Raw genomic sequence first — 10,299 nt, 5'->3', positions numbered from 1 at the left:
GTGGGTACACTTGTAGTGATTGTTGTTATGGCATGGATGTTAACCCTTCAAATTCTACCTCAAGTCAGTGCATTCCTCTGCAGCCTGGTTTCCTTCATTTCTTGCCCTAAACTTTATGATGTTGCTGTGCATAGTTAAGCAGATGCTGTGTTCCTCTTTAGGGGGCCTGAAATAGTTATAACTTAACTTAACTGACTTCACTAGCATTATTCCTGACTTACACTGGTGTAGCTGATGTGTGAATCATTCCCTAGGTTTCAGGGGTAAGTTGAGCCCTCCTTGTAGTTGTGAGGCTTCAACTCTGGGTGCCTTCACCTATTCAGAGGAAACATGGCCCCCAGCTGGGCAAAGTATTATCAGAATTTCTGCCACTTTGGTGGCAAAATTCTCCACAGACTTCTTTTGTACCAGCTAATCAACCTGACATTGATGTTAGTTGTAACTGACATCACTACATTCCAATTAGTTATCGGAAATCCTGAGACAATACTGGGAGTGAGGAGTGCAGGGTTCTAGACATGGTGCTTCCTGTGCAGCTTGTGAATTAAACTAAAACTCTCCATCCCTCATTTTTCTTATCCGTGAAATGGGGATAGTAATACTTACCTACCTCACAGGGGTGTTGTGAGGGTTAATTCAGCAATGTTTAGAAAGTGCTTTGAGATCCTTGGCTGGAAGGTGCTATGAAAATGGAAAATCATTATGAAGTGCAATGGATTGACCATTATGAATGTGATCTGTACAGCCTGTAGTGCAGGCTGCTATTGCTGAAGGCAGGAATTCTTTAACAAATCAAATATATTTTTTTAATAAATGTATGTGGGGTCTTGCTCAAGGTCTCTTTTGAACAAGTCTAATTCTTGTATTGCATTAGAAGAACACTCCCCCGCACCCTGCTGTAACTCACTTTTTCTAGGGCTTTCCCCCACCACCATAACTGAGAAATGCTGTGCGTTCTTTTTCTTCAGAACTATTTTGTATAAGTCTGTACCAGATTTGCCTGGGATCAAGGGAGGCTCCAAAATACTTAATGATTCAAGTTTTCCTCAGTCTCAAAGGGACCCTGAAATGTGCATAGTGAACAGCACAAATACAGATATGATTTAACTCCTCTCAGACATTTGATTTAAAAAAATCAGTTTACTTGGGCAGGCCGCTTCTCTGAAACCTGTAATCTAAGAAGCATTTCTAACATATGCCATATTTATTCCACAAAAGCATCTACCCGTCTTCTGTGGCTCAGTGGGTCCACTCTTGTTAAATGAAGTAATCTAAATTAAAGCACCTCTTGGCCACCATCTTTCTGTATCTGATGTATTCAGCTCTAGTCTTGGCTAGATCTTTTCTTGCCTTGCGCCAGAGATGAACAGGAATGTCATGAGTGCTATATGTGTCTGTTTAAAAAGAATGAGATATGTTCATGGAGGTTAAGACTATCAATGGCTGGCTCTAGGCAACCCTATACCTCAGACGGAATTGTCCTGTTTTGTCTACTCCCTCCTGAAGATCTGCTGCTAGCCACTGTTGGAGACAGGATACTGGGCTTCATTGGTCTGAACCAGTATGGCAGCTCTTATTTTCTTATTTAGCTAAAATCTACCAAACAAACCCTCATTTTAAAATATAAGATGTGCATTTAAAAATAAAACATAGATTTGATAGTCCTGAGGTTAATAAAAATATTATCCTGGTCACATCTTAGGCAATAATGAAAATACTATATTGACCACAAATAGCTTATTGCTAAAATAAAAATACCACCATGGAACATCACTTCTTTCCAATTATCAGCAATAAAGCCATTTACATGCCAGGTTACCATTTAAGATTTTCCACATATTCTCTCATTCTGCACATTTATATGATTGAAGAATTTAAGGAATCCTTTACTCCCCTTATGAATGGAGACTCTCGAGGAAGGCAATATAGTCTAATTAAACCAAGGTTGCCTGTGTTCTGTTCCTGATTCTGCCACAGGCATTCTGTGACCCAGAGCATGTCACTTAATCTATCTCTGCCTCCGTTTACTCATCTGTGAGACAGGGATAATATTTACTTCTTGAGGTTGTTGTGAGACTCGGGGCTCATCTACATGAACATTTATTTCACGGAAAGCTGGAGTGTAAATTTACCCCATGCTAGCCTACTGTGCACTAAGTGTCCATGTGGACCTGCTGCCATGCACTAAAAGTTCCATGGTGTGCTGTAATCTTTTCCCATTTCAAAGGGGGAGAGGGGGTAGATCAAAGTTCACTAGGCAGTAGGGTCCACATGGACACTTAGTGTGCAGCCAACTAATACATAGTAGATTTACAACCCAGCTTGCCAACAACTAAGTGTCCATATAGACAAGTCCTTAAATATTGTTTGTAAAGAGTTTTAGGGGCCCAATCCCACAAGTTGCTCAGTGCTTCTGAGAGGTGCTTAGTACCCTCAACTATCTTTCTGTAGAGTGTCTGCACTATTCCAGATTAAGTGTGGGGTTAATTGGGAACAGTTAATCAGGAATAACCCCCTGTGTAAACAAGCCCATATTTAGGAGTTGTTTTGCTTTGAGATTAGAAATCGTGAACCATTCTTACTGTGATTAAATGTATCCTGTTGATAGGAAAGTTACCCTATGAATTTCCTATTTTCTCTTGATGGAGTCAAAATGCATAAGCATTGGAATTTCTAGTAGAAAAGCATAAGTGTACAATATAGGTTATAGTTATAAGCTGTACACACCCTAACCCTTTGTAATTATTTTGTATTTGTAAAGAGGCGAATGTGACATTATCCAGGGGACAATCTGGACCTTGATCAGCTGTGTCCTCTTAATTCTCTGGCCTGGGGTGCCTTTTACACTGTTTTGCTGTCAGAACATCCACTCCTGGCCTGCTCATACAGCATTCAGCATGCAAATTTACTCCCAGCAAAATACATGAGCTCTCTGACCAGTCACTCATGAATTACATACAGGGCAACATCTGAAAATTCTTAATCCCCTCCACCCCCAGAAATGTGCATCTTGTACTGCTCAGTACCCTTCTGAACAGTAGAGGCTCATAAGAAGTCCATCATTTCATCAAAGGAAAATGATAATGCACCAGTGTTATTATCTCAAATGGAGTTTCCTATACACTCTAATCCAAACACACTGGTTAAGATAAAATAACTATAGAAAGATCGATTTTAAGTGATTACAAGTGATGATGCATAAAAGTCAGGATTAGTTACAAAAGAAATAAAAGAGTAAAATGCAAGCTAATACCTAAATTAAACTAAATGAACTTAAAAGCAAAAGATTTTGTCTCACAATACACTGCAATAAATTTCACAGGCTGAGTCTTCTTTCAGCCTGGGACCCTTTCCCCTTAGTTCTGTTCTTTGAGAGCTGTCAATGTCATGAGCAGAGATGACAGAGGAGGGAGGTAAATTGAAGGCCACTGTCTCTCATTCTTATACCACCCTGCTCTCTTTGAGGATTACCCCCAGCTGGGGTGCAGACGACAAATAGTCTCTTGTGAGGTCTGACCAGTCTCTGTGATGGAATGTAAATTTCTTATTTACACCTTCTTGTTACTGGAGAATGGCTCCTTAAGCAGGTGATAGCCTTTTAACACCTGGATGGGATGTCCGTGTGTCTTTGTCTCTGAAAAATTGGTTTGGGCCTGCTTTTCTTAATCTTGGAGCATGTTATAACAATGCTTTACAGCAGAATCTTATAACTTCACTTACAATATTGATACACTTATTTTACCAGGACAATAATGTTCAGCACATGATGAGTTTTCAAATGATACCTCACAAGGCATATTTTGTACATTTTTCCTAGTCTTGTAAAAGTGGTGAACAGAATAGTATTGACCGTCATAATGAGTCTTTCACCTACAGAGCTTTAAGACAATTTCAAAATTTTATAAGAAATGTTACTTTTCACAATAGAGTGACAATTAAACATAAATTGTGTAAACCATAAGCACAGAGTAATTGGAAAATACATTCTAAGCAATCTTACCATTAACAGTAACTGCATTTTTCCATTTTAAAAATCATTATTAGAGAAGCATTTTTGTAGTACCCATTGTAATATGAGAGCAGAATTTTGTTTACATTGTTCGCTACTCAAACTCATAACAGGTGCAGTTGAAATGTCATGAACCTACAGCAACCATTAGCTACTGGCATCAATTGAAGAGTGAATGTTATAATGCTGATACCTTGATAGAAGGAGGTGGAATATTGAAAAAGGAATGGAACCATTCATATTAGAAGTTGAAAACATCTCTAACATGCAATCCACCTCCCGCCCCAAAAATGTAGCATATGGCTAAAGAACATATCAGAAATTAAACTCATTACTAACAAACCACAAAGCAGCAATCTAACCAGTTCTTCAGAAGATGTAACATGGAGAGCCTGATTGAGTAGATGGATTCTATTTTCACTTAGCACAGTTCTGCTAATGACTGTGCCCTTGGAAATAAGAGCACACATTCATTCAGACTGTCTAATCTTAACTGTTCCTAACATAGACGTTGATCCTCTAACCTTCAAAATGATCAAGCTGAATGGCTATGGTTTTGAAAAGCATACCCTAACGTTCAGGTCTGGCATCTCAGAGTTGAGCCTATATTATCCCATGTGCTAAGATCAGTAGAGGGGAGCAAAACCCATGCTCTCCCTTGCCACATGATCCCACAGAAGCCCCTCCATCTCAAGTCCATGTTTCTGGAGCTCCATGGTTGAGTGAATATACTTGAGTACAGATCGGGGAGAATGATGGTCATTCTCTGTGATATTATCTCCTCCCCAAATCTCTGGGTATTTTCCTATGGAAAATAATACAGATCCTGCCAATGAAACATTCCATAAAGTCCTACTATGTGCATTACTTTGCATATTGGATTGTATAGATCAACAGCTAATTGGACAACTAAGTGATCATTTGTGCAATTATGACAACTGTACAAATTATATGCCCTTTACTGCACATGCACAGGAAAAAAATCTGGGCCCCAGTGTCCAAATCAGGCATCTGGTTGGTTTCACAATTGTCTTTGTCAGCGCTATATACATTGGAAATCAGTGACTTGCTGGTATTCAGTGCCAGCCTGATGGAAGCTGAAGTATGGCATGAATTTAGGGCTTGTCAACACACAATTTTTGCACCAATTTAGTTAAATTGGTGCAAACCCTTAGTGTGGACACACTTATATTTATTTAAAAGTGCTAATGGGTTACAGCAATTTAACTATATTGGTCCAAAACTGGGTGTACACCAGCCTTCAGCCAGGAGATGTGGTATAATAGAGGGATTAAAATAACCAAGGACTATTTTAGATAGCATATTCTGTTTGTAGAAATCCTAATGTGATACACAGTCTCAGTGACTAAGCTAAATAGTAAACAAACAAATTCCTGCATATCTATTTATCTATTGGTTTTATACTGCAGTGGTTTTCAACTTATGCTCCGTGGACCCTGGGGGTCTGCAGCCTATGTCTAAAGGGGTCTGTAAAAAGTTGTTGTTACCATAGTACAGTGGTTTTCAACCTGAGGTCCACCTCCATTCAAAAGTTTTGGGGGGGTCTGCAAATGAAAAAAGATTGAAAACCACTGCTATACTGAATCAAAGTGATATTTTTTCAGTTCAAGTACTTGATTCCTTTTTGATTCAGTGCTTTAAGAAAAACAGAAATATAACTAATGTATAATGCTACATTCCAGTAAAGAACATCTTCCAAATGGTTAAGGACTTGCAGAAAAAAACGTGAATATATTTTGTAAAAGGCTAACACAGCCTCCTGCAAGCCCTGATATTGCTAAATATGAAGATAACATTTGTTCCCAAAGGAAACTGCAGCAAAAATATGTCCACCTCAATCTTCAATTCTGTCTTTGCTTTTCTCTGTTCTTTCCCCTGATGGGTGCTTTCATCTCAGTGCCCAGCTGCTCAATCACATTGTCACAATGAGCCAAAAGCTGATCCCACTGAATTCAAGGGAGCTTTACCAATGGGATCAGGATTTAGCTTTAGAATGGAACTGTAACACACAGAACGACTCACCTCCTGTTTTGGGATTACTCTTGAAATCTGGGATGATAAGAAATAGGAGCCTGGTGTGATTCTTGAAAGATATGCCTCAGAAATCTGATATATCTCTATGCAGTAGAACCTCAGAGTTACGAACAGCTAGGTAATGGGGGTTGTTCGTAACTCTGAAATGTTTGTAACTCTGAACAAAACTTTAGGGTTGTTCTTTCAAAAGTCTACAACTGAACATTGACTTAATACAGCTTTGAAACTTTTCTATGCAGAAAAAAAATGCTGCTTTTAACCATCTTAATTTAAATGAAACAAGCACAGAAATAATTTCCTTATCTTGTCAAATCTTTTTTTGAACTTTCCCTACTTTTTTTAGTAGTTTATTTTTAACGCAGTACTGTACTATACAATATTTGCTCTTTTTCTTGTCTCTGTGCCTGATTGCATACTTCTGGTTCCAAATGAAGTGTGTGGTTGACTAGTCAGTTTGTAACTCTGAGGTTCTACTGTATTTTGATCTATACAACATTGTTGATTCATAACTGTCCCTGATAAATTCCATTACTGTACTCTCCTTGCATAATACTGAAATCAATGGCAGATGTTGTGCAAAGTGTTGAGAAAATAAGAACAAAAGAAAGAAAAGTTAATAGTTTTCATACTGCCAGGCTTGTAATTCTATCATCTTTGTTATAATGTTGCTATTATTACCCATGCAAAACCTTCTTCTTCAATATGGTATGACTAATCACTGCTGCTAAGGGGTGAGTTGTCAAAACACATCTATGGCTGCAAACACTTGCATGTGTTATGCTGGTGCCCTGTGGATCCTGAAGAGAAATACCATATCAAAATGGAAGATATTATGGATCAGATCTTCAACTAGTGTAATCAGGAGGGGCTTAGTCCTGATGCCATTCAAATCAATGGAAAAACTCCCATTGTCTTGAATGGAGCTAGATCAAGCTGCCCTTAAAAATCTGACCTAGTGTATTTATAGAAATAACCATGTTAGTCCTTCAGTGGGAAATAGTGTCCATTTTGGGGAGGAGCAGGTAAGAGATCGGGGATTTGAATGTCCAGCTTTGCACATTCAAAATTTTCTATTCCCTTGTATTTTAATTTTATTGTGAGGCAAAACAGAAGTGTTTTACCTCTTAGATTTTGGAATAATGTCCCCAGGAAAGTGATGGAGTTCACACTGGTTGGGCCACCAAAGCTTAGTTAGAAAAAGCACTGGAGAATATGTTGCAGGGAGCAATCCTGCACTGACCCTTGAGGAATGGACTGGGTGACCTAATCCATCTTTCTGTCTGTATGATTCTAAAATATTGCCAACCCTGAGTATTAAAAAATTAAGACTCAGGCCCCCACAATCATGAGATTGACTTAAAATTCATGAGCTCTTTTAAAATAAGAAGTTCCTTTTTGTTCTTGATATTTGCCTTTTGGTGTTGTAGCTTTTCACAATTCACATTTTCAAATTTTCTGTGGAACTAGGGCAACAAACGTCCCTTTCTCAAAAAAAAAAAAGGGGGGGGGAGAAAGAAAAGAAAAAGAAAGCTAGCTGAGATTCTCATGCAATCACACGACTTTTGGAGTTGGTTTAAGAAAAAAACAAATACTGTGAGGCTCATGATAAAATGGAATAGTTAGCAACACTGCCATTTTTCCTAAACTTTTCCTAAACTTCAGTACAGGTAACTGAAAATGAAATATTGTATTTCAGATGGCACAGATCTGTGGTATTAAACAGACACATTCTTGTACTCTCCTTACTAGTGACTGCCATCTTCTGGCTAGTTAAGCAAAGGTCACATGTACAAACAGCTAATTGTACAGTTTAATATACATAATCAAACATGGAAAAATATTATGTATATATCGGGATATATATATTTGTAATACAGAGTCAAGTTTACTTATTACAGTTGTTTCAATTTTCTTATTCCAGATAAACTTTTTCTTTCATTTTGCAGCCCACATTGGGAAAGACCCTTTTAGTCTAATAGGTCTTCCCTTTATGAAGCAAGTAGTAATGATTTTCTGTCATTATTTTAAGCATTATTTAGTCTAAATACATTCTAGAGTTGAAAGACTGAAAATTCATGCTGACCTTCCAGGAAATATTAAAGGCAGAGTTTTAAAATATATTCCATGTTCTTTCAGAATAGAGCCATGCATGAGAGAACAAAGGGTTTTGGAAAGAGTGCTAGTTATTTCCAAAAGGAGCTGTGATCAGAAGCCACATAGTCTTGTAGTGGCCAATACAGATCACTTGAGATACAGTGCTAAAACCAGGCACCCCTTGCACAGAGATCAGTTATCATGGAAAGCATTGGATTCTACTTTAAGTGAAACTTTATCAAGTGCTTTTGTGCTTCAGGTCTGATAATTACTGAGGGCTCAGTTTTGTACCCTTTATCTATGTTGAGTAATGAACAAAATAGGGCTAGTTGTGTGAGTAAGTACTACTGAATGTGAGTATGGGTTCAGATTAGGGATATGGAAATTTTATTTAATGAAGCAGAGTTGATTGCAAGAGAGTAAGGCCCCATCCCATTTACTTTTCCTTAGACATCTTTGGCTTCTTCCTGAAACTTCTATCCAGAAACAAGAGTGCAGGGTTCTTCTAGGATTCAGAGCATGAGAAGTTCTCTGTAGCTTTAAAATTGTAGATTCATAACAGGCTGCAATTATCTGCCTGGAACTTCCTTCCCAGATAAATGAGGATCACGTGTTCCTGGTACAGCAAACCATTGCGGTTCCTCAGCATTCAGATTCTCCCAAATCTCTCGCTTTTTCAGCTCCATGAGCAGCATCAGAATCCAGCCAAATGAAAGATCCAGTCTCACTTCTAAGCTCTACTTCCCAATCTACTTGTCAAATGGGGAGGAAGCCCAAAGCTAGCAGTATAGAGCAGATAATAGTATCACAGAATTAGAGCGGGGAAAAGTTTATCCCCCTTCAGGGGCAGGGTACAGAGAGCAATCTGATATTTCTAAATGGCAGATTTTCTATAAAGGGAAGCATTTGGAGCTAGTTCTTCATCTGGTATGTAGAGAGAATTTCTAATGATCCTGGGAACTATTTGAGAGAGACATTTATTAACATACAAAGTCTGTCTCTTATCCTTGTGGCTAAGCCTAATGTCTGTCGTATTATTAAAAAGACATTCACTTGTCTAGATCACTGAAAGCTAGCAGAGTCTTCTGGGCCCCATAATGAAGGACCCTGCACTATTTCTGATTTATATTAATAGGTCAGGGAGATCTTGCTACTTTTTAGCTGCCAACAACACCTTTTTGGTAAAATACAGTGTCTACACTGAAATAGATTGAATTGAAAATGGAGAATATTTCAAAATTAATGCATGAGTACAGCAAAGCATGTATCTTTGCTCTTGATCCAACTCTAGCACTCTTACTGATCTATAATTCTGTTTAAGGTCAGACCCTTCACCTTTATCTGTAAAGTGTTTAAACTAACTATATTTGACTTTTAAAAGAACCCTCTATTTTGCATGAATCTTAGGTCATGTTTACATTACAAGCGTATGTTAACTTACATCAGCATACAGTCACCGCAGTTATTAAATCACTTGTGTGTGTGTGTGCATAGCTGGCTCCTTGTGTCAGCAGTGCGTGTCTTCACCAAGATTGTATTGCATCAACTGTACTGTCACTGGGGGGCATTGAGGGACAGCTCCTGAAGGCCAGTAACAGCCGATGTAACCAATGCTGTGTCTACACTGAGTTGACCTAATTACATTGACCATGAGGCCTGATCTACACTTCAGACTTAGGTCGATGCAAGGAAGCTTACATCAACCTAAGTGTCTGTGACGGGTTAGATCACAGAAACCCCCTTGGGACTTCCACCTGATGTGCTGAAACTACCTCTGAGCCCATTTTTCCTGGCAGCTTGGGACTTCAGTACCCTGTCTTGTTGAGCCAGACATGCTAGCCAGCTGCAAACACAGACCCAGGTCTGAACCACATCCCCCAAAACCTGCAGGCTTAACTGAAAACAGCTTAAAAAGTGCTCCTGTCTCCAGCACCCAGAAACCCAGTTCCCAATGGGATCCAAACCCTAGATAAATCCGTTTTACTCTGTATAAAGCTTATACAGGGTAAACTCATAAATTGTCCGCCCTCTATAACACTGATAAAGAGATATGCACAGCTGTTTGCTCCCCTAGGAATTACTTACTTACTCTGAGTTAATTAATAAGCAAAAAGTGATTTTATTAAATATAAAAAGTAGGA

This window comes from Lepidochelys kempii, chromosome 12, assembly GCF_965140285.1.
Source record: "Lepidochelys kempii isolate rLepKem1 chromosome 12, rLepKem1.hap1, whole genome shotgun sequence".
In the NCBI taxonomy this organism is placed as follows: Eukaryota; Metazoa; Chordata; order Testudines; family Cheloniidae; genus Lepidochelys; species Lepidochelys kempii.
The sequence above is the reverse complement of the archived record's forward strand: the minus strand, read 5'-3'. Positions refer to the sequence as shown.